We start from the raw sequence: 26120 nt of genomic DNA, 5'->3' as shown, positions 1-26120 counted from the left end.
ATGTCTGAAAATAAAGACACAATTAACATTAGGTAGCTCAAGTAACAAGGAGAGTTGAGAATATTAACTTCTCATATAGATGTTTTTATTATTTAACTTAAAACAATAATAATATATTTTTGCTATGGAATCAAACAAATCTGCCTGATGAAATGAACTAAAAAATTCCCAATGTCCTTTAACTGTAGTTATTAACTGTACAGTCACTAATTATATACACACACTTTGATTATAATCTTTTCTTCTATAATTGACCCCAAATCTATAGTTGGTATCAAGGCTCTTTCAAGGGGGTCTTTGCTTCCCATCTGAGCCTAGAGGTAAATCTTTCATTTTTAAATCTCTCCAAAGGCTCCTTTTTTCACATATCTCTATTTTTCAACTTGCACAAGAAAAAACTAAGAAGAATGTGTTTATGTATTTGCCTATCATTCTTACGACTTTTTAAATTTCTGTTTCTCTTGATATTACCCAAGAAAATGTGCATATGCTTTTAGTAATAAAACAAAATATAGATATAATAACAAAGGTTCAATGCCAGAATGCTACTTAAAATTTTTTTTTTGTTCTTATTTATTTTTAATGGAGTACAATAAACTTTCATCTCTTTTATTGACATTTAATAGTTTGAGCTGGGTGTCATTTTATTTTGACAAAGTAACTATAATTACCCTCAAAAGAACTGTAACCTCTGCAATATACAAAATTAGTTTAAGTGTTATTAAAAACAATATTACATGATTACACACACAAAAATAATACTACTGGCCAATTCTATGACAAGTTGTTTGAATTACTTTCAAAGACTAGAAATGGATTCATATTGATTCATTCATACTTTCTCACTAATTTTACTTTCGGATTTGAAATCAGCATTTGGCAAAATAAGATCCATTTCTTGTCATTTCTAATAATGACTTACTTTTATGGCTCTTTGTCTTTGAATCCTATGACTTAGACAAACAATTCAGGTATGAGGATGTTTGGTTTAATTTTATGCATCGTTGTATCTGAAGAATACCCCATTGTCATGGTACCTGTGATTACTGGCAAATGTTCCTCTTTTTAGCCTCCTTGCCCATACTAGGTACAGATCTCACTCGTAATTCCGTCTCTATGACCTACTCCTAGAACAAGTTGGGGTTACTTATTTCAAGCTACAGTGATTTCATGCTTAATCTATGTGCCCCCTTGAGATCTGGAATTTAGCCACAGTGAGCTTGTTACAGAGGCCAACTACAAACTGCTATGGTTTGAGTTCAGAATAGAGGTTTTTCTCACAAGGACACAAACTATATAGTCAATTTATCAAGCTGTTTCAGGCCCCAAACACTGACAAGCACTCCTACAGTGAATTCCAGGTCAATCTAACCTTTTCCCCTCTGCAATTAATATTTCAAATTTCTCTACATTTCTCAAACTGCAAATCGGCTCATCCCTCTCCTCAAGAAGCTACCTCATTTCTAATTCTTCTAGAGAGCATAGAAGCCATCAGATGGAAAATCCCTCTACTCTCTACCCACAACCCCACATGTGCACGTGTTCTCTCCTCTTCCCTCTGATTAATAGAAGACCAATCCTTTTAGCTAGACTCTAAATCCTCTCTTCTCAGAAATTTCACACTATTAATTATCCCTTCAAACCAACTGTCTTCCATTTTTCTCTATGAATCACTTTCATAAAAAAGTAATATTTTTCAAGTACCTTCCATCTTAAAGTAAACACACACACACAAAATAAAATCATACGTTTAATCATATTCCCACTTCCCGCCTAACAGCCAGACATTTATCATAATCATCAGAAAAGTGCCCAAAACATCAATATGCCATTCAGTAACTCATCACGAAGTGAACATCCATGAACCCACTACCCAGGTGAAGAACTAAGTAAACATTGCCAGCTCTCAGGAGACTCACTCCCAACTCATGTCCTCTCCCAATCATTACTCCCTTACCAAAGGTGACCACTATTCTGACTTTAGGACACTGTGATTTAGATTTACCTGTGTTTATAAGGTGATCATATTAATTATTTTATTATTATTATTATTATTATTATTATTATTATTTCTCAACATTATATTTTAAAATTCATCCATGGTGATGCAATGATTCATTCATTTTCATTACTTATAAAAGTTCATGAGTTTTAATAAAAATAAAGTCATGTATCCACCACTGACACCAAAGAAAACTTCTAACATCACCCAAAGTTTCCTCATGTCTCTTTGCGGTCAACCCAATCCCACCTTACCTCCCCCCCACACAGTCCTGGACAACCACTGATCTGCTATCACTACAATTTTGCCTTTCTAGAATTTTACATAAACAGAACCATACAGTATGCAATCTGTCTGTCATATTTCACCTACCATAATGCTTTTGAAATTCATCCATGTTGTTGCATGTGTTGGTAGTTTATTGCTTTTTATTGCTAAGTTGTAGTTCATTGTGGGAATGTACTCTAATCTGTTTATCCATTGACTAGTTGTTGGACATTTTCACTGTAATTTTTATTTGTATTTTCCTTATTACTGATGGGATTGTTTATCAGCCATTTATCAATCTTCTAAGTGCCTATCCAAGATTCTTGCCCATGGTTCTATTCATTTGAACAGGTTCTTTATATAGCCTGAATATAAATACTTTGCTATTATTTGGATTACAAGTACTTCCTCTCACTGTGTATCTTGCTATTTATTAATTATGCCTTTTGATGAACAGAAATGGTCATTTTTATTATAGTCAAATATACTGATTATTTGTCTTTCAGTTGGTGCACTTTGTGTCCTCTTCAAAAATCTTTCCCTATTCGAAGAACATTAAATGATTTCCTTTACCATCCTATAAAAGCTGTATTAGTTTGAGTTTCATATTCAGATCTATAATGAACCTGGAATTAATTTTTGTACATAGTGTGAGATAGGATTTAACTTTCTTTTTTCCTTCTTATTTGTTTAGCATTTTGATAAAAATATCTACTTAAACTAATATCACTTTTTGAAAAGTCCATTCTTCACCATCAGCCTATATATCACTTTTAACATAGATCAAGTGTCTATATATGCATGTTCCCTTTCTGGACTCTCTATTGAGTCTTTTATTTTTTTTTAGTTTTTTTTTTTTAAGATTTTACTTATTTATTTGACAGGGAGAGCCAGCAGAGAGGGAACACAAGCAGGGGGAGTGGGAGAGGAAGAAGCAGGCTCCTAGCGGAGGAGCCTGATGTGGGATCGATCCCAGAACGCTGGGATCACGCCCTGAGCTGAAGGCAGACACTTAACGACTGCGCCACCCAGGCGCCCCTCTATTGAGTCTTTTAATCCATAAACCCATGTGTGTGTAGGTGATCATTCACATTTTTAGTTAGATTTATTACTAAATAGTTAATATTTTTGGTGATTTTAAAGGTATTTTTTTAAGTTTATTTGTTTAAGTAATCTCTACACCCAATGTGGGGCTTGAAATCATGACCCTGAGATCAAGAGATGCATGCTTTTTGATNTGTTTAAGTAATCTCTACACCCAATGTGGGGCTTGAAATCATGACCCTGAGATCAAGAGATGCATGCTTTTTTATTTTTCNAGATCAAGAGATGCATGCTTTTTGACTTTTCTTAGAGATTCTTGCTGGTATATAGAAACAATTCATTTTTGTATTTCGACTTTTACACATCAGCCTTGCCAAAGTCACTTACTATTTTAAGGATTCACATATAGATATTGCTTTACTTTTCGAATTATGGAGTTAGATCAAATGCAAATAATGGCATATTTAATCTATCTTTTTAAATACTATATCTTTATTTCTTTTTATTAGTTAACTGAACTAGCAAGGAGTGCCAATATTTTGTTAAATAGAAGTCATATGCCTAATCTGAGAGAAAGCTTTCAACATTTCACCATTATATATGATATTTGCCTTAAGTATTTTGTAAATATTATTTATCAGGTTAATGAACTTCCTTTATAATCTCGGTGTTCTTGCTATGGTAAGAATTACTAATTTTTAATCATAACTGAATGCTAAATTTTATCAAATGCTATTTTAGGATATCTATTGAAATGAATATATTATTTCTATCCTTTACTGTGGTAATTTGGTGAATTACATTGATTGATTCTTGAATGTTAAACCACCCTTGCATTGCTGGAATAAATCTAAATTTGTTGTGACATACTGGAATTTTTGTATGCTGCAGGAGTTGGCTCATGAGTTTGATTGCCTTATTATTTTTGTTTTCTCTGATGTCCTTGATTAGGTTTTAAAATCAAGGTTATGCTAGCTTCATAACATAAATTAGGGAGTATTCATTCCCTTTTTCTAGAAGAGTTTGTGTAAGATTAGTATTATTTCATTCTTAAATATTTAGTAGAACTCACTAGTGAAGCTATCTGATCCTATAATTTCATTGGGGGATAATTTTAATTACGTAAGCAACATATTTATGAGTTAAGAACAATTCAATAGGCTATTTCTTATAGTTTAATTTTGGTTAAATATTTTGTTTCCCTAGAAATTTTTACATTTCATCTAAGTTTGTTTCATAATATTCTCTCATGGTGGATTTAATATTTGTAGGATTTCTAGTGATGTCCCCTGTTTTCATGTCTGATATTATTCATTTTTGCCTTCTCTCATATTGTCTTCATCAATCTCATTGGGAGTTTACCAATTTTTTATAAGTTTTCCAAAGAATAAATTTGTTGATTCTTATAGCCCTGTTTTCTTTTTTTGCTAATTTCTGCTTTTATGTACTTTCTCCTTCATTTTGCTTTCTTTGGATTAAATTTGCTGTTCTTTTTCTATGGTCTTGCTCCAAACATTTGAGACTGCCATATAAATATTCTGAAAGTTATAAAGCTCAACTTGCTATTGATTAAAATATAACATACTATCTAGACAAAACATATATCCTTAAGATGCCAATATTTTAGAATATTTGTAAAGCCATGGTCATTATATAACTGAAATTTAGCAAAATATAAAGGTGCCTAAATTTAATTATTGTATATGTTTGTGCATTCTGTTTTCGAATGACAGTGTTTGGATAATATAAAATAAAATCATGCCTAAATCATAATTATTACATTTTTTCCAGAAAAAATATTTTTACTTCTTTCAGCAAAATTATCAATTATATTAGTATAACTTAAAATTTTACATAATTCATTTTCTATTGTCAAATTTAACCTTTTTTCTTGAAATATTTTAGTCTTCAGATGGTTTTAAATTAACCTCAATTTGGAGAAATTTTATTCCACTGAGACTACAGCAACTGGAATTGTCAATTGTCAAATTTAACCAAAAATTTTACATAACATGTTCAAGTACTACAATGGAGCTGTGTTTGATAGATTATTACCTCAAAAACATTACAAAATATTTAATTTCATAAGTTAAATTATTATCACAAATTGTTGTGATTTGTCCATCTCTTTAAATACTCTTTAGATCCAAACAGTAATATAAAGAATCAGTATTCTCTGCCTCATATTATATGCAAACATAAACTCAAAATGAATCATAGACCTCAAGAGCTAAAAATATAAAACACTTAAAAAATACATAGCATCAAATCTTTGTAACCTTGGGTTAGGCAAAGACTTCTTAACTATGGCACTGAAAGCACAATAATGAAATATGGATAAATGGAGCTTCATCAAAATTAAAAACATTTGTGCTTCAAAGGACACCATCGAGAAAGTGAAACAACAACCACGTAATGGGAGAAAATATTTTCAAATCATCTATGTGGCATGGGACTAATATCTAGAATATATAAAGAACTATATGACTCAATAAAAAAAGATAATGCAATTTTAAAAATAGATGAAGGCTCTGAATAGACATTTCTTCAAAGAAGATATACAATGGACATAAGCACATGAAAAGATTCTCAACGTCATTAGCCAGTAAAGAATGCAAATAAAAACTACAATGAGATACCACATTATACCTACCAGGATGGCTATAATCAAAAACGCAATAATAACAATGTTGGCAAGGATAAGGAGAAACTGGAACTTTCATACACTGTTGGTGGGAATGTAAAATAGTATAGCTACTTTGGAAAAAGTTTAGCAGTTCTTCAAAGGTTAAACAGAGACTTACCACATCACCCAGCAATTCTATTCCTAGGCATATACCCAAGGGAAATGAAAGCATACGTCCATGCAAAAACTTGTCCATGAATGTTCAAAGCAGCATTATTCATAATAGCCAAAAAATGGAAACAATCCAAAATGTCTATCAACTTATGAATGGATAAATAGAATGTGGTATATCCATGCAATAGAATACTATTTAGCAATAAAAATAAAGCACTAATACAAACTACGTGGATAAATCTTAAAAACATTTTGCTAAATACAAGAATCAGTATCCGGCTTTACGTATGTTTCATCTATGATATGGGGGAGAATTGTTTTCCTTAGGCTCTATGCTTTGAGGACTCTTGTGGTCCTACTTGTCTCAAAAATCTATTGAAGGCTTGGAACAATGTCTCAACCACTCAGCTACTTTTTTCAACCCAGAATCAGCAGAGGTCTCCATGGAGTTTCCCTCTTTTCCAAAGCATTGGCTTCTTAATTTATCATAGTCTTGTTATAATCCCAATGGTTGTTATTAGATTTTTTTCCTACTTTTATCTAGATTTTCAGAACAGTTGTTGAACTGTTGAACAGTTATTGAAATCCTCTCTTCTTATAATACCTTAAAAAAAGATTAATTTCATCATTTGTTGTCATGTCATTCCCATGCTTTAATAACTTTTTTGTTGTCTCTAGGATTACTTTATGATTTTTCGAGTAGTTTACAGTCCCAAGACAGTTTGTCTCCTGCTCCTGACTAAGACCATTACAGATGACCTCCCAGAAAGGACAGTAATCTTGTTTGCACAGTGTTTTCCAGAGTTTGGGGGTTCGAAGTGATAGTAAATCATTGGTGGTACCCATTCAGGGATGCATACACAAACACATACAGCAATTATTTATTCATTTATTGCTTTCTGATTATGCAACATTAAATTTCTTTCTTTCTTGTGGTACCAGAGCTCCAATTTCCTTTGGAAGAATAACCTCTCTCCTTCTATTAGTCAGGGTTCTCCAGAGAAACAGAACCATTTATACATATAAAGAGATTTATAAAAAAATATTGGTTTGCATAATTATGGAGGCTAAAGTCCCATAATCTGCCCTTTGCAAGCTGGGGACCCAGGAAAGCCAGTGATATAGTTCAAAGGCCTGAGAGGGGCAGAGTCAGAGGTGTAGATTCTAGTCTGAGTCTGAAGATCTAAGAACCAGGAGCACCGAGAGCAGAAGATAAATGTCTTGGCCTGAATGATCAGGCAAAAGGAAATTCAACCTTCCTCAGTCTTTTGTTCTATTCAGACTGTCACCAGATTGGATAATGCCCACCCACATTGAAAAGGCCTTCTGCTTTATGCAATCCACCAATTCAAATGCTAATATCTTTCAGAAACATCCTCACAGACACCACAGATAATCTTTAACTAGGTATCTGAACATCCCATGGCACAGTCAAGTTGACACATAAAGTTAACTGTCACATTCCCATTGCATATATTCTTGTGGAATTGTTGCTCAACTTCATTGCCCTCATTATTGAGGAAATATTCTCTAAGCCAATTAGGCTTCCTGCTCTGAATCGTTCAGTCTTGACCAGAGAGATACAAATTGTGTATGTGGAGTGGTGGACAGTGGAACTGATTCAGAAACAACTTTCCAGTGGTCAGTTCACATTATCTACTTCATGTTCTCCTAATACTGGTTTTTGTTGCTTGCAATAAAAAATAAACAAAAACAAACAGTAACAATAGTATTTATTCACAAAATAAGAATATGATTCAATTTGTAATTTTCCTTTAAAATGACTACATCAAGAAGAAATCAGTTTGGATGCCTGGGTGGCTTAGTCGGTTGAGTATCCAACTCTTGGTTTCGGCTCAGGTCGTGATCTCATGGGTCTAGGGATTGAGCCCTGCATGGGGCTCCGCACTCAGCAGGGAGTCTTCTTGGAGATTCTCTCCCTCTGCCCCTGCCCCTCATTCTCTCTCTCTCAAATAAATAAATAAATTTTTTAAAAAAAGAGAATCAGTTTAAAAATGATTTAACTTTAAAACTCCTATAACACATGTCGCTCTCCCTTTCTAGCACTAACAAAAAGGTGAAGCTTCAAGCTTAGAATTTAGGGTACACTGCCAGAATTTAATGAAATTGTTTAAATTTTACATTTTTTTCTATGTATATAAGGTATTATTGGTTTTCTGTTTATGATATGTGACAAAATTGTTTTTAAAAACATAATTTAAATAATAACTTAAAAATTGAACAGTTGAAGATTGATACGAAAAAAATCAAGAACATGTGTTTGAAAATGACTGAAGTTTGCGAAACACAGATCAACTGAAGGAATCTGGTCAGTGGCCAGTTCGGTGGTTAGTCTAACCCACTCTTCATCATACTCCCAAGATCAAATCTTCCTTCTTTCTTAAATTCCCCTTCAAAAAAGTCTCAACTTATTTTATTAAAGCTTTTTCCCTACTTTCTTAAATTTCTTTCCTGATTATCTTCTTTGGAGTTCTTGGATTGACTTAGTCTAAATTCTAAATAATCAAGGCTGACTTTTTACATGACAGACTAGATTCTGCCATGGATGGTTAAAACAGCAGACACTCCAAAAGCCATCATAAAAGGAAAGAATTTTAAGGCAGTTTATTTTTAATGTACACATTAGACAAAAAATGATTTCAAATGATTTTATGTGCACAAGGCCACCCTTCCAAACCAGATGAATTCCATCATCCACAAATAGCTTAGCTACATCCCAGTCATCATCCTATTCTCTAGCTCATTTCAAGACAGGCACCAGGCTTTGAATGCACAGAAACTTTTAAGATGCAACTTACTGCAGACTCTATCTTTCCTAGTTACATAAAGCTCTTCTGAAGGTGGCTGTTCTTTATATCCCTTATACAATTTCTCTACATTCCTTCCACTCTCTCCCTACTTTTTTGCTATGCTTTTGTTGGCTCTTAACTTCTTTATAGTCCTCTGTTTTTCATTTGTGGTGATGAAATCAATAATTAGACTACTATGTGAGTCCAAATAAAGTTGTCTTTTTTTTTTATTGAGGATAAAACCAGTGCTTTGTTTTCATTTCTCTTCTTCAGCATTGTTAAACAGCATTTCATCGGTGAAATTTTATCAGAATATTCAATACTTATAACATTGCCAATCTCATTTCCAAAGCTGGGGCTTTTCATGTGGGCTGTGCTTGGCACTGCACTCTGCCTGATTTGGATCTTATTTAATCACTTTGGCTTCAACTGACATTGGGAAGCAAGAAAACCAGCAATCAGCCTGCCATGATTTTGCCATGGGACCACATGCTGTTGCAGAAACAACCATATAAATTTGCTGAGGAAAGACAAATTCACAGCAGGCAGATTACAGCAGCCTGGTCCCCATGCACTAGCCAGGATCCAGGGAAAGGGGAGCCTGAAGTAAAACACAGAATAAAGAATATACACTTTGTCTGAGATACCCATTTCACAAGAGCAGGATTTATAGCACTTCAATCAATAAAGGAAGAAAGGCAGTGTGACAAGGTAAAAATAGCACTGAGCTAGAAGTTATGAAGACTGGGTTTGAGACCATGCTTTGCCACTGAATAGTTGTGTCGTTTGGATATATCATGCAAACCCCAAGCCTCAGTTTCCTTTTCTGAAAATGGGAATAATAACCATTGCCATGAAAAATTTAGCACAGTTGTGAAGGTCAAATATAAAACTGTTTATTATAATTGTCTTGTGTAATATAAAACTTTATATGAACATAAAATGGCCAAATTAATTATTATCTCAAAGTTAGTAATATTAATAATAGCGATAATAACAAATACTTTGCCCCTAAATTGGGCAAATAGCTATTAGTATTTAAGCAGGATTAGCATAAAAATAAACGTAAATGGCATCTAAATCTTAGAGGAATATGTTGTGCTTTTATTTTCAAATAGGATTTCTTCATCATAGAACATTACTAAAGAGTTTCTGAGAGTAGAAAAATGTAATAATCCACGGGAGACATTGAAATGGAATAAGCTGATTTTAACATGAAAAATGGCTATTTTTATGTATGGTTACAAAGACTCTCTTTAGTGTCTTTTCTAGATGCTCACTGTATATTACTCTTCCCAGAGAGATCCATTTACTTTCTTCAATTTGATAACACTGCTGTTTTCTGAAGTTTTATGATACTGGGAAGTTGAGGTACAAAATCAATAGAGATATTTATGAAATCCAGACATGGCTACTAATAAAATAAGAGAATAAATGAGAAAACTTAGAACAATAGGATATATATTATTTCCAAAAGGTCCTGGACGGTCAGCCCATTTGGCAGGTAGAAACAGAACCAGACAATAAACAAAACAAAACAAAACAAAAACAAAAACAAAAACACCAAAACCATGTGTATAGAATAACTTGGTTAGAAAGTTTTGAAATAGTCATCAGATGAACCACAACAATGTACTAACAATTTTTAAGCTATTTAAAAATTAAGTTGATGTTAAAGTAAGTTATTACAACATGGTGTGTGTGTGTGTGTGTGCGCGTGTGTGTGTGTGTTTGTGTGATGGTCCAGTTGCATCATTATTAAGGCAAAAATTTTTGTTTTGTTTTTTATCTCAGTCATAGTGACATTATAGTCTGACTGAATTATAACACCAGACAAATAATCAAAAGAGCAGATCTTCAAAAACACGTGATTATTCAGTAAGTAGTACTTGCTTCAACCTACTTCATTAAAAATATGGTTATACCATCTTTCTTTGGTTAGTGACTGATTGAAAACCACACAAACTTTCTGTATCCATATGTTTTAAAAATATCCCTTGTAAAGAGGATTGGGCCTTAAAAAAACAAAAATCAAGTCTGGTAATCTTTGTCTTATACTTGAAACATTTAATCCATTTATATTTAATGTAATTATTGATAACTTTGCAGATTTTTCAACTTTACATTTTGAAATAATTATAGACTCACAGGAAGTTGTGAGGATAGTACAGAAAGAAATCCCTGCATCCTTTATTCAGTTTATATCTTATATAATTATAGTACAATATCCAAACCAAGAATTTGACATGATTACCATGTGTGTGCATGGTATGTAATTTTATTACATGTGTAGTTTGTGCAACCACAACTGCAATCAAAACAGAACTATTCCATCACCACGAAGATTTCTCTCATGCTATCCCTTTATAGTCACAGCCACCCTTCACCCTACTAGACTAGCCCTAACCCATTGTAACCACTAATCTGTTTTCTATCTTTATAACTTTGTCATCTTGAGAATGTTATATAAGTGGAATCATACAGTACATAACCTGAGACTTTTTTTCTCAGTAAGCATAATGCCCTTGATCTATGTAAGTTGCTGCATGTATTAATAGTTTTTTGCTTTTTACAGCTGAGCAGTATTCCATGGTATGGATGTACCACAGTTTGTTTAACCATTCACCCATTGAAAGATATTTTGGTTGTTTCCAGTTTGGGGTTATTACAAACAAAACTGCTAAAATCAAGTATAGATTTTTGTGTGGAAATACATTTTCATTTCTCTGGGATAAATGCCTGGCAATGCAACTGATACTAAGTACAGTAAGCATATGTTTAATTTTTTTAAATTGACAAATGATTTTCTAGAGTGACTGTACCGTATTACATTATCATGTATTAGAGATTCCATTTCTCTACTTATTGCCAGCATTTGGTATTGTCACTTTTTGTTTTAGCAATTCTAATAGGTATGTAGTAATGTCCCACTCTGGTCCTAATTTGCATTTCCCTAATGGCCAGTCATGCTAACCATCTTTTTATGTGCTTATAAGCTACTCATATATCCTCTTTGATGAAATGTATTTTCACATCTCTTGCGTGTTTTCTAATTGGAGTGTTTTACTGTTGAGTTTTGAGAGTTCTTCTATATTCTAGATATGAATTCTTTGTAAGATATATAGTTTGTAAATATTTTCTCCTGGTCCATAACCTGTCTTTCTATCATCTTCACATGGTTTTCTGCACAGCAGAAGTTTTTAATTGTGATGAAATGCTGTTTATCAACATTTTTTCTTTATAGATCTTGCTTTTGGTGTCATGTCTAAGAACTCTTCACCAAGTCCTAGGTCCTCAAGATCTTATTCTGTATTATCGTCTATCAGCTTTATAATTTTATGTTTTACATTTAAATCTATGATCCATTTTTAGTTAATTTTCACATGGGGTTTAGGTTCTTTTTTTATGGAATGGGATATGGATGTCCTATTGGCCAGCATCATTTGTTAAAAAGATTATCTTTCACCCATTGAATTGCTTTTGACTTTTGTCAAAAATCAGCTGGCAGTACTTGTGTGGAGCTATTTCTGGGTTTGCTATTCTATTCCAGTGATCTAAATGTCCATTCCTCTGTCAATACCACAGTCTTTATTATAGCTATATAATAAGACTTTAAATAAGATAGAATGATTCCCTCACTTTATTCTTTTTCAAAATTGTTTTAGCTATTCAACTTTACATTTCCACGTAAAATTTAAATAAACTCTATTACTCTTTTTTCTCTCTCTCTCTTTTTTTTTTTTTGCTATTTATCCCACCTGCTCTTTGTTTTTGTTTTTTTTTTTGTTTTTGTTTTTAGTTATTTATTTGCTTTTTACTTTTTTTCTTTTGGGATTATTTTTCTATTATTTGAACATTTGCCCCCTTACTTGGAACTTATATGCTTTTTTTTAAACTGATTTTTCAGTGCACCCCTAGAGACTTATAAAAAATTATATTGGTTGTTATTTTATCCTCTTCATAGACAATGTAATAATCTTAAAATACTTTATTCCATTTTCCCAACTTCTACACCATTGTTATAATTTAATTCTCTCTATAAGACACAAAATTTTATCATTTTATACAGACAATAATCTTATTAATTATATAATAATTATTTAGCCTTCTTGTTTCTCTTTGAAGCATCTCTGTGCTTCCACATGGAGTCATTTTTCTTCTGCCTAAAGATTGCTAACTACTATTGTTTTCATTGTGGATCTGCTGGTGAAGAAACATCTGTTTTGTTTGGTTTGACTGAAAACATTTTTACTTCACCTTCATTTTTTTTTTTTAGATTTTTTATTTATTTATTCGACAGATATAGAGACAGCCAGCGAGAGAGAACACAAGCAGGGGGAGTGGGAGAGGAAGAAGCAGGCTCATAGAGGAGGAGCCTGATGTGGGGCTAGATCCCATAACGCCGGGATCAAGCCCTGAGCCGAAGGCAGACGCTTAACCGCTGTGCCACCCAGGCGCCCCTTCACCTTCATTTTCTAAGCATTTTTCCACAAGGTATGATTTATTGTTGGTTTTTTTTTTTTTTCCATCAGCTATCACGGTTTGGAATGTATCATTCCTCCTGGCTACCATTGTTTCTGTTACTAAGTCAGCTCTCAGACCTACTATTGGTTCTTTACATTTACTTGGTCTTTCACTACCAACAACAGTCTTATCCACAGATGATTTTTAAAATTTTTCTTTGCTTTTTTTATGTGATAATTTTACTTTTACATATGTAGATATGCTTTAAAAAATTAAGCTGCATAAGATTTCAGGCTATTTTATGTACCTTTCATCACTTTAAAAAGTTCTTGGGTATTCTCTTTTCAAATATTGCTTTTGCCCTGTATTCTCTCACCTTTTCTTTTGGGATCTCAAAATGTTCCACTTTCTCATTGTGTCTTCTCTTTTTTTTCTTAGAGAGTGAGCAAGAGAGAGCACAAGCTGGGGAGAGGCAGAGGAAGAGAGAGAAGCAGGCTCCCCACTGAGCAGGAAGCCTAACTCAGGGATTGATCCCAGAACCCTGGGATCATGATCTGAGCTGAAGGCAGACGCTTAACTAACTGAGCCACCCAAGCACCCCTCATTATGTCTTCTCTTATGTTATTTTCTGTGTATTCCATTCCTTTAGTCTCTCCATACTTCATTCTGTATATCATCTTCTGATCTATATTTCATTTTACCAATTCTTCCTTTAGTTCTATCTAATATGCAACTAAACCCATCCACTGAGTTTTTAATTTGGGTTACTACAGTATTAAATTTAGAAGTTCAGTATGGTTAGATTTTAAAGTTTCTAATTTTTTGTGCCAGAATTCTCACTTCTGTCTCTTTTCTCTTTGAACAATAGAAAGAATAGTTATTTTAAAGGTCCATGTCTGAAAACACCAGTATCTGAAACCCTGATGACCTCTACCTATTGTCTGGTGTTTGCATTCATTCCTATTCATGTTATCTTGTCTTTTTGTGTATATGGATTTTTAAAAAATATGTGCCAGACATTTTATTTGTAATATTGTTTGTAGAGATAAATTGAAGACTAGGATAGGATACTCTATAAGGAAGTATTTTTGTTCATTTCTATCAGGTGCCTACGAGTATCTGCAATTTGGGATAACCTCAATTCAGTTATAGGGATTAAAAGGATCCTAAAATGAGCTGCAGTTTCTATGAGAACCTGTTTACTTTCAGTTTACCTTTTTCCTAGGGTGCAGCCCTTTGGGGTTCCAAATCTCAGGAAAACAAGGTCAACCAGGATCTCCCCCTTGACTGAACTTGGCAGTCTTATAGTTCTCCTACCCCTTTAAATCTGTCAAATGTATTGTTCAGTCTCTCACCTGTCCATCTGAACCAGCAAAAGTGGCCATAAACACTGGTCTCTATTCTCCATTTGCTTTTGTCCTCCCCTTCTTTTAACCCCCTAAACCCAGTAGGCTCATTGTCTTATCTACTTCACTCCTAGAACTTCTATGGTACTGACCTTTCTCTCTTCAGCAATTATAATTCACACTCTCCTCTCTCTTTATGCTGCTTATGGATGTTAAGGGGGAGCTCAAATCCTTTTACCTTATATTTTTACAAGGGATTTCCTGCTCTTCGGCCTTTCTCCTCATTCCCTTCCCATTCTTTCCGAGGGGAGGAGAAGTCAATGTGAAGGGAGTTTGGGAGAAGCTTCTTGAGGGTTGTGCTCCCTTACACGGAGATAGCTGCCTGTTTAGAGAGGGCAGCATGTTCTGCTCTCAACCATGTGGGCTATCCCCAACCCTGTAAGTGGGATGCCTGAATTTTTTAATGCTAGATCAAATCCATTTTGAAGAGTAAAGAAAGACATTACACACCCATTTGTCCACATATTAAGTTATATTCTCTGATGCAGCTTTTACTCAGAATAAAACTATTATTTCAGTCTCTCTCTGTTTGGACTTTGTCTTATTTTTCAATAGGTTCCAAGCTCAGGAAAGAAAAAAAAAGGAGTGTTATTTGTTGGTTGACTAAAAGTCTCCAAATGGCCAAAAACTTCTCTTATTATAACTCATTCTATGGTAGAAGCTCTTCATCCTAATCTTCACCAGTGCCATCACCCCAGGGTTGTGCCTGTAGCTTGAAGCAATAATATTGATATATCCAACCACATGCTTTTCTCCTCATTGCCATATTCCATTTACAGCCTAGGATTAATGACATGCTTTGAGTCACGGTAAACTAAAAACAATGAATGTGAAGGAATTATCCCAATGACACAGAGAAATAGCATCATGGAATCGTACAAAAGCAACGGAACAAGCTGTACATTCTGCCCACAGCTACTATATCAAAGTCTATATTCTCTAAGCAAAGTAACCAAATTATTAACTATATTTTACTTTTTAATAGTATGTAAATTTTTAAAATAAAATATTACAAAGTCACCAATTGATACCCGATTTCATCTAAGCCAAGGGAAATATTTCCCTAACTCTGCTTGGACAAAAGGGTATGAATACTATGAACGATAGTTCAGACCTAGTCCCTAAATCCACAAACTACGTTTACATACACATAACCAGAGATAAAGCTCTTTTTTATCTTAAAATGTTTCCATGAGCCCTGAGCTTTAATTTTCCTTTTTTTTTTTTTCCCTGAGAACTTCTGCTTATTTGCAACTATTTCTGGGCACAATAGCACTCCAATAGAGTGTTTTGGCAACAACCTCTGTTGTGGTCAGCAACTCCTTCTGCAGCTGGGATTTCTTGAAAGAAGTGAGTAGCATTTGCCTTATAGTGCTCCAGCAACAAAACAAGCAAAACGTTCGTGGGAATCAGAGAGTCACAAAGCTTAACTCCTCTCTCTTTCCTTCCCCTCCTTCATGTGATCAAGGAGGTCAAAGACACTGGTGCACATTTTAGCAAGTATGTCATTCACAGTGGGGCTAATACATGGATACAATCCTAACCACTAAGCCCTGAAACAGATCGTGGGAAACTTCCTGACTACAGTGATTGTGGGACTAATAACCTGGGTGTCACAAGTTGGAGAACTTGTCATAGCTTAAGACTGTATCCCCCTGAAGTAGACACATTCCTCAGGGTGGATATGCTCATGTATATGCATTTGGCTACATAATTTGTCCAAAGACAACAAGGCCATGGATTAAATAAACATAAATATCTAGCTCTGCCTTAACTATAGCCAACAAAACAGAGCAAAACCAAACAAGAACAACAACAACAAACCACGCAATTTTTCCTGGCTAAGCAGTAATTCAGAATAAGCCAGAGGTGATAAGATTTACAAGGTAAAAGTCACAGCAAGCATTTAAAATGTGGGAGTCACGTCTGGCTAATCCCACTTGAACGAAGCCACTGTAAGAAATCAGTGTATGAGGCGCCAGGGTGGCTCAGTTGGTTAAGTGTCTGCCTTCAGCTCAGGTCATAATCCCAGGGTCCTGGGATCAAGTCCCACACTGGGCTCCCTGTTCAGTGGAGAGTCTGCTTCTCCCTCTCCCTTTCTCTCTGCCCCTCCCCTGCTTGTGTGCTCTTTCTCTCTGTAATAAATAAATAAAATCTTTAAAAAAAAGAAACCAATGTAAATATCTGGAAAATGCTGTGATATTTAAAAAAATCCAATTGTGGAAATGCAGACCACTGATTAAAATTTAACCTAATACCCCAAAATGCTCTATCTTCTGCTAATGCTCGAACAACAAAATAACCAAAGAAACTTCTCTGAGTCACTGTATCTTTAAATAAATATCTTGTTGGAATCATAAATTTGGAAACAGCCTGTGAAAAATACCCTGTGGAGTCCCATAGACAACTCTTACTGAAGCCTGAAAAACAAGCCATAAGTTTTTTGTTTCTTTTAAAAAATACTAATCTTTTATTAATGATATTTTTATGTGAGCCTAAAAAACTTTCTCTCAATATCAATCCCCTCCTGCAAACATCTGCATTCACTTTGAGGAAGAAGTGACATTACCACCCCCAGTGGTCCCCTATGAGGGTCAAACACTTCCACTTTTGATGACCAATAGTTTTCAAAACCCACATTAGGCAAAAGGGCATTTCTCAGAAGGAAAACATACTGTTAGCTTTGACAAAGTCCTGTCTGTGAGGTCGCCTCCTGTTTGAATTGCCCCATAGCAAGACAGATGCTAGAAAGGGAAGTTTGAGAACATTCTAATCCAGATCCACTTTTGGTTACTTCCTCTGCTTGCTTCCAACACAGCTGCACAGAATAAAACAAAAAGAGGAAATGGGGACACCCAGACTGAATATTATTGCCTTCAGCAAAAACTTTTAGAAAACCCTCTCAGGAACCCCTGACATCACAGAGATGTGTCATCTTCCCTACAGAACTTTGCTTCAGAAGTAGGATTTATGCAATTTCTTAATGCAGACAATTAATGCCAAAACAAAGCTAGGGTGCAAGGCAGTAACTTAGAAAAAAAGCAATACTCAGGCAAAGTGTTTTCAGAAATTAAAATGTTAATTAACTCAACCAACTTTCCTTTTAACCAACTAAATAAATAATGGCACGACATGGAGAATTTGGTTCAGACAAAGAGATACAGCAAAACTTGATCAAATCTCAGGGTCTTGGTGTTTTAATTCCACCCCTATAAGACTTGAGGTGATCTTCCTAAATTTACTTCATTACTCTGAATCTTAGCATTCCCATAAAGAAAAGGGAGTTGGACTTGATGATACTTATTGTTTCTGGATGTATGAGTCTGATATTCCATGAAAACATAAAAGTAATATATCTAGATGTAACTCATTATTCTACTGACACCCAACTAACACTCCCTCTTTCTCCAATAATAACTTCAGTTTAGGACACCACCAACTATTTTGTTTCTATAGCTAAAAATCTGTTAGTCATCCTCTCCTCTTTCATTTTTTCATAATATAGTCCTCCCTTAAGTGGTTCACTATCTTTTCACTACATATTTTTATTTTTCGAAAACCTAGTCCTATCAGTTTAATACTTGAATCTTTTGCCGAACCACCCATTTTTTATCAATCTTCTCAGGCAGGTCTTTAGCTCAGATTTGCCCTCTCTTATTGGAGCTTTTGCCAGAGTCTCTTAGCTGCTTTTCAGGCATTATGTTGCATTGTGCCACATTCCCCTACAATCTAGCTTTTTCAAAGCCACTGAGTTTCTTCTTAAAAGGTGCATGCCATACATCTCTCTCCTACAGTCCTGCAATCATTCCCCACTGGACACAGAATAAAGTTGAGCTCCTTAGCACATTACACAGGGTTCTTTGGTGCCATTTCCCACAAATACTCTCCCCACCGTGCAAAAACTCCTGATTTTCAATATTCTCCTGAATGCTTTGGTTTGTACATACAGCATCCAAAAGCCCTTGTTGACATAAATCTATCCCTCAAGACTCAGCTTAAGCATTGCCCCTCATGCTCCTACTGTTACTCTGCTCCTGCTCTGCAGAGTTCATTCCTGGTATTTGCTTCTAAGAGGAGAAAGTTTAGCGGTGCAAAGAGACTTAAATGCTAGGCATCCTTTTTTTCTCTCTACACATAAACAAAATTAAATTCCATTCAAGAAGAAGAGGAAGTAGAAAAAGAACACACCATCCAGAAACAATGATGAGCTGACAATCACAATGCTTTAACTTGGGCTCAAAGACTTCATCTCCACGAGCATATTCAAAGATGCATTTAGTTTATCGCCTATTATCAAGAAATAAATATTATAACTTCATAATTGAACATCACTATGAATATGACAGCATTCAGACAATCATGCACTGAGTCCTAGAAAAATTAGTATAATTTATAAGTTCCCAGTGCTAAGGAAAAAAAAGCACACTGTTGAAACTGTGTCCCTGGGGTGTTACAGTTGTGGTTGTTAATTAGTCTCAGGAAGCCAATAAGGAAGATTCCTGGCACTCTAGGAATGACAGGAAGGCTACCTCTATGAGATATGAGAGAATGGTGCATAGATTGCTACAGGACCATGAGAGAGTTACTTAACTTTTTTGGGACTCAGCTTTCTGACTGACAATGTGGAGACACAATGAGTAATGTCACAGTGACTTCTCCTCCGGTCTGTAGGAATATCTGCAGCAGTGGTTCCAAGACCAACTGTGTACTTCTATAAGACAGAGGTACAGAAAGATTGGCCAGTACTGCTAGTTGTCTAGTTTGCCTAGGACACTCCTGGGTTATGCATGTTGTCTTAATATAATTATTCTGTAAAATACCTCCTTAGAAGGGGAGCCTGGGTGGCTCAATCTGTTAAGCATCCAAATCTTGATGTGAGCTCAGGTCAATCTCAGGGTTGTGAGATCGAATCCCAAATCAGACTCCGTGCTCATATGGGAGTCTGCTTGAGAATCTCTCTCCCGCTCTTTCTCTGCCCCTCCCCCCACCGCTTTCTCTCTCTCTCTCTCTCTCTCCCTAAATAAAATAAATAAGATCTTTTTAAAAAATGCCTCCTTAGAGTTTTGAAAATGTCCCATTCTGGATGATAAATTTTATCAAAACTGTAGCATGATTTTTAATTTTTTCCCTGAAAATCTTTAGGAATTATGTACTTACCTGGGTTTTGCTAAATCACTGATGATGGAGAAGAGCAGAACTATAGAGTCAGACTAAAAGCTTTTCCTCCTTTTAAATCTCCTTAAAAACATGCTTCTTTTTTATGATTCTCAATCTTTTAGTGTAAAGTCAGAGATTCATATACTCTTGTAAAATAGTTTTCAGGTGCTATTTACTTTGGTTTAAGTTTACAGATTGCAGTGGGACCTTCTCTTTTTTCAAAGAGTATCATTTTTATTGCACTCCCCCACTGACAGCTTCCTTGCTGAGGGAATTCAGGAAAATATATACATCATTTTATCATCTGCAGGGTTGATAGCACTTAATTAGGAAAGGCAGGAGTATCAGACGACATTTTCAAAGCAGCACTTCAGGTAAGAGACCCCCTTCCCTCCTCTGCTGTGACTAATAGCTCTGCAACGCATTTTATGTTCAATTGCATCACAGAATTTCCCCTAGAGAATATGGAATTCAAACCGCATGAACAGATGCTCAGAAATTAAGGTACTCTATATACCTACAGCAATCATGAAGTGGTAGGTGGAGACAGGATAAAGGAAAAATCAAATTTTGAAACCGCTTTTACTTCTTGTCTCTCTTTTCCCTTCTTCTCATCTCCATGGACCTCCTCCCCTCCCCTCTGCTATACCCATCACTGTATTATTTTTCCTGTAACCTCTTAGTTGCCATACACAGATAGTCAGTGAGGGTCATGTGTTTTCAAATGCCAAGCCAATCTCCCTTTCTCTTCCTCTCTTTATAGTCCTGAAACTTGCTCTCGGTAGTTTGAGAAACAGAGCTTGTAAATACTAAACTTTACTTTTCTAGGCTATGGTTCAGCAAGCAGAGAAATTTGCTTTATCCTGAACAGAAGTGTTTTTGTAACGACACTGGTCCCCAGTTACTTACCCATTGGATGGTTTCTCTCCAGATCATAGGCTTTGAACCAGGCTTGTTAGATGAGGATCAATCAGGCTCATCTGCACCCAAACTCTACGTCCCAACCATTGTTTCCCAATCTCTACCCCAAAGTGTGCCCCCTTCTGCTCCCATATCCCACCAAGCATCTAATTTTCCCTAGGAAGTAGGAAATAAGAAAGCTATCCATACTAATGTGCCTGATAAGGACATGCTTTATATCTTGTTTTTTAAGCTAATATAAAAAACAAAGAAATGCTTCACTTCATGGGAAATAGTCCTTCTTAACTGAGAAATGTTGGAAAGATCTCAAAGAACATTATCTTTGAGGATTGTCTTTGTCTTTCTATATAGAATAGGTATCAGTGGCTCATGAAAAACAGACACAGTTCACCAATAAACACTTTAATGAAGCTTTTTTTGGCATATTTAATTTCCTTCCATCCTCCTTTCCCAGTTGAATTTTAAAATGTACATTTGCTTTTACAAAACAATAATGATTTGCAATCTTTATTGTGAAGCATATAGAGTACAAACCTACATGTTTGCCTGTCCTCTATCATTCTTCCCCTCACATTATTTTATTCGTTAAACAATGCTTTAAAATGCCCTAGATTTATTTTTTCTACTCCAGTTACAGCAGCTCCACGTCTGTCTCATGAGAGCCATTCCTCATCTGCCTTATCTGTTTTTGAGAACCTCGATAGTAGACTTGGCTGTGTGGCCACATGAGGTAAGGTCATTCACGCTCATCTTGTCAAACTTGTCATAACCCTGAGATTTCACATAACAGAATGTCCCCTCGTGCATTCTTAGCAATGCCACACAACAGGGGATTTTAGAATTCAATATGTAATATCATATTCTCTAAATTGAGTGGTTGTTTCAACAAAATATCCAGCATTGTAAAATTGTGGAATATAAAAATAAACAGAAGAAGAAAAGTGTCTCACATCACTTATTCTATCCGAAGGTGGAAAACTTATAGCAAAAGGAAAGAAAATCTTTTCTACCCATGGTAGGGAGTTGGGGTCAGGAGGGTGTGAGACAGTATAAAAGACACATTTCCACAAGCCATCCAGAAAACATCTTTGTTTACCATTGTAGTGTTGCCAGGGCAACACCAGCTACTTATGACATCACGTTGAGACGGCTATCACAAGCACCATAGCACAGTTATTTAAATGTTTTGGTGAATCCTGTCCCTCCTCTATCTTTCTTATTCCCTAAGGGAAAAGCAAAATGATCACTGGTAGCCAACGACTGTAATAAAAGAGGGAAACTACATTGTAGCTTATATTCAGCTTCACTTGGATCATTCCCATTTTATTTTTAGACCAATAGTGGCAAATCAATTGTGCTTTCGGGTTAACAGTTGCAGTATACACATCTAGCTCTAACCTCCCCACCTGACATCTCTTTCCCAAAAATTTCAAAAGGGAACAGTAGATTTTGTTGTCAGTGGAAGAAGAAAAGAAAACATCCCAAACCTTTTCCTGGATCACCTCAGGTCTTTCTGGAATACCCTTGTGCACAGCTGTGTTAACATGGACTTGTTTATTTCTTTACATTTCTATCTGGTCTTGATCCCTTGTGACCACAAAAACATAAGTGTAATAGAATGTCACCCTCCCTATATAACTTTCCTCTCCCAGCTTCCAAACAATGCTCCTGAAAAAACCTTTCTACCCACGACCCTGAAAATGTAGGAAGGACTTAAGTCAGCAGTCGGGAAGAAGTGCATGGATATAATAATGCCCAATAGTGTGTGCACAGGGATGTGGGCAGCAGAAGTGGTAAGAAAATGCCCCTGAGCTGAGGTGTAAGCTTTTGCAAAAGGAAGAAGTTAGAAGTTTGCTGCATAGACCCTTTAACACTTTTAGATTGTTTTGAAATTTCTGGCAGATTTTTGAGGAGGAAAAGTTTATGTCCCTTCTTGGCTCTCTGAGTTAACATTAATCTATGTGCTAAAGGGACTACAGCAGGCTTGAGAACAAGCTGGCACACTGATAAACTGCAGTCCACTCAGGGCACTCAGAAAGGAAGGTAGAGCAGTTTGGTGGGCTCCTGGCGCACGCATGACAAACCTTGCATGATGGCAGGGAGATCTTGGAGATTCACACAGAGCCTCAGTACAGGTCCAGGGAAGGGAACACTGCAAAAAAATGAAGCAGTGGTTTATAGCGTGAAAGGAACTTTGGGAGAGGAACAAAGTTGCCATGACAGGCATTTGAAAGATAAAGTATTACTTCTGTGAGACACATGGTGTTTTAGTAAAGAATCAGGCAAAATGGGCAATAAATTTACAGTGAGGAGGGGCCAACACCTCAGTGGTAGCATCTGATCATATGATTCCTTACAGCACAAAGGGAGCTCGATGTGGGGCTTCTCTTTGTTCTATAAACCCTTCCACAAGTTGTATATAAAGCACTCTCTCTTCGTTGGGTTCCCCCCTGACAGCCTGGACACACTGGAGGCGCTTACTGCCCTCCTGTTATCCACACAACTCACACGATTGTCGGATCTACCCATCATGCCATTCCTGGATAGACTACTGTTTCTAATCTTTACTGCCTCTCCTCCAAGGTCTCCAAGGTCTCAACCCCATGGAATACAGTTCTCTACTCTATAAGGTGATAGGGAGAGCAGTGTAATTACAGGCTTATATCTGGAGTAACTGTGATGGTTTTTACCACTCAATTCACAAAGCAACTTACTATTTACCAAACCTGCTCAAATCGCTAACCTTGCATCTTGTACACAGCATTCAAGGCCTCAGAAGACTATATGGGAGAATGCTACGTGGAAATTATAGACTGAAGGCAAAAATCTAGAAACATAGCTCCTACCTTCTCCTAGGTAGGAATAAGACTTTTCAAGTGGTCAACCATATGTGGGCATAAAAGTGGTATCTATAAATCATATACATTTTTTGTTTTATATATTGCAAAATTTTAAGACGTGACACATTCCTTTTAAATGGAATATGAGAATGGATATATTCTTGTTATTGCAAGTTCATGGATTTTGGAAAGGAAGAGAAAATAAATTCTATATGATGAAAAAGGAAGTTATGATTTTTAAAAAGATGAATGTCGATTCCTATTTTTGTAAATTATTGCTTCCTGCAGAAAGAGAAAAAAATGTTAGTATCTTTGAATAAAAGGGCTTCATTAAAAATTGTTTTCAATGAGGAATAGGTTATAAGATAATAACCACATGAAGTTAAAGCTAAACAATTGCCATACAAAAAATAGATTACTTACTAACAACTTTAAGAGAGAAGCTAAAAAATCTTATTTTTTTAGTTGTATTTTAAATTTATATTGTACTTGCTCATTATTATTCATTTAAGAAATTGTTAAGTTTAATTTTATTCCAAAAAATTATTTTTTAAAGGTTTTATTTATTATTTAACACAGAGAGAGCGGGAGAGAGAAAACGTAGGGGGAGCAGCAGGCAGAGGGAGAAGCACTCTCCCCACCGAGCAGGGAGCCCGACACAGGGCTCGATCCCAGGACCCTGAGATAATGAGTCGAAGGCAGCTGCTTAACTGGCTGAGCCACCCAGGCACCCCCAAACAATTAATTTTTTTTAATTCAAATGTGGGACTTTGTATTTTCCCTATTAAATTGCACTTTATGGAAATGCCACATTATTGATGTTAACCTGATGTTATGAATGCTGAGAAATTTTGTGCCATGTTTACCTGATGACTCTCAGATTTTTATTTCTTCCCTGAAAGTTAGAGGACTAATCAACTCTTCAGGAAAGAATAAATACAATACAGGTATCTTGCTAATCCTGGATGAATAGAAATAGGTTGATTGGTGAAGGATAATTAAGGGCCTACCTTGTAACTCCAAGGATTCTTTTGCATAAAATTTGTTTGATATACAAGGAACTTCCATTATACCCATTACCCAGATTCTAACAATTGTTTCTGTTTTGCCCCACTTGGATTTATTCTGTAGGTCTCTTTATTTGTATATGTATATATACATTTATTTCTGAAACCATTTGACAATAATTTGGAGAAGTGTGTTTCTTTACCCCTAAAAATTTTAGGGTATACTGCCCAAGAGCAAGAACATTCACTCACATAACCCCTTCATAGTTCCCACTGTCAGGAAATTTAACGTTGATACCAGAATGTTACGGACTGAATGTTTGTGTCTTCCTCTCCCAATTTATACGTTGAAGCCCTAACTTCCCAATGTGATGATATTTGGAGATGGGGCACTTGGGCAGTAATTAGGGTTAGATAAGGTTATGAGAGTGAGGTCCTAGCCTGATGGGATTAGTGCCCTTTAAGAAGAGACACCAGAAAGACTTTTCTCTACCTTCCTCCCCCACCTTGTGCATGAATGAGATTATGTGTGCACATAGTGAGAATGTAGCTGTCTACAACAAAAAAGGAGAATTTTTGCTAGAAACTGACCATGATGGCACCCTAATCTTGGACTTCCAGGCTCTAGAATTGTGGAAAAGTAAATTTCTGTTGTTTAAGCTACCAGTCTATGGTATTTTGTTATGACAGGCCAAGCAGACTAAGATACTAATCCCTAGTCTATATTCAAAATTTGTCAATTGTTCCAATAAAGTCTTACATGGCTCTTTCATTTTCCTCAGTTCAGGATCCAACGTAGGATCAAATATTATATTTAGTTGTCATGTTGCTTTAATCTTCATCTGTAATCTTTCCTCTGACTCTCTGACTTTAATGGCCTTGACATTTTTGAAGAGTACAGATCAATTACTTTAAAGAATGTCTGATGTTCTCTCATGGTTAAATTCAAATTATTTGTTCTGATATGGAGTGATGGCTTGTCTTTCTCTGCACCATATCTGGAGGTATTTGATACTGCTGGTTCCAATGTTGATGATGTTTACTTTGTTATCCACCAGGTTTCTCCAGTGAAAAGTTGCTATTTGTCTCTGCAATTAATACAGAATTTGTTTGGAGATACTTGCTATGTGAATATCTGGGTTCTTCAAAATTTTACTAACCAGGTTTAGCACTGATTTCTTTAGTTGATGATTTTTTTAAAATTTTTTAATGATTTTTTTTATTATATTATGTTAGTCACCATACAGTACAGAGCCGGATTCCGATGCAAAGTTCGATGCTTCATTAGTTGCGTATAACACCCAGTGCACCATGCAATACGGGCCCTCCTTACAACCCAGCACCAGTCTATCCCATTCCCCCACCCCCTCCGCTCTGAAGTCTTCAGTTTGTTTCTCATAGT

This window comes from Ailuropoda melanoleuca, chromosome 2, assembly GCF_002007445.2.
Source record: "Ailuropoda melanoleuca isolate Jingjing chromosome 2, ASM200744v2, whole genome shotgun sequence".
Taxonomy (NCBI): Eukaryota; Metazoa; Chordata; class Mammalia; order Carnivora; family Ursidae; genus Ailuropoda; species Ailuropoda melanoleuca.
The sequence above is the reverse complement of the archived record's forward strand: the minus strand, read 5'-3'. Positions refer to the sequence as shown.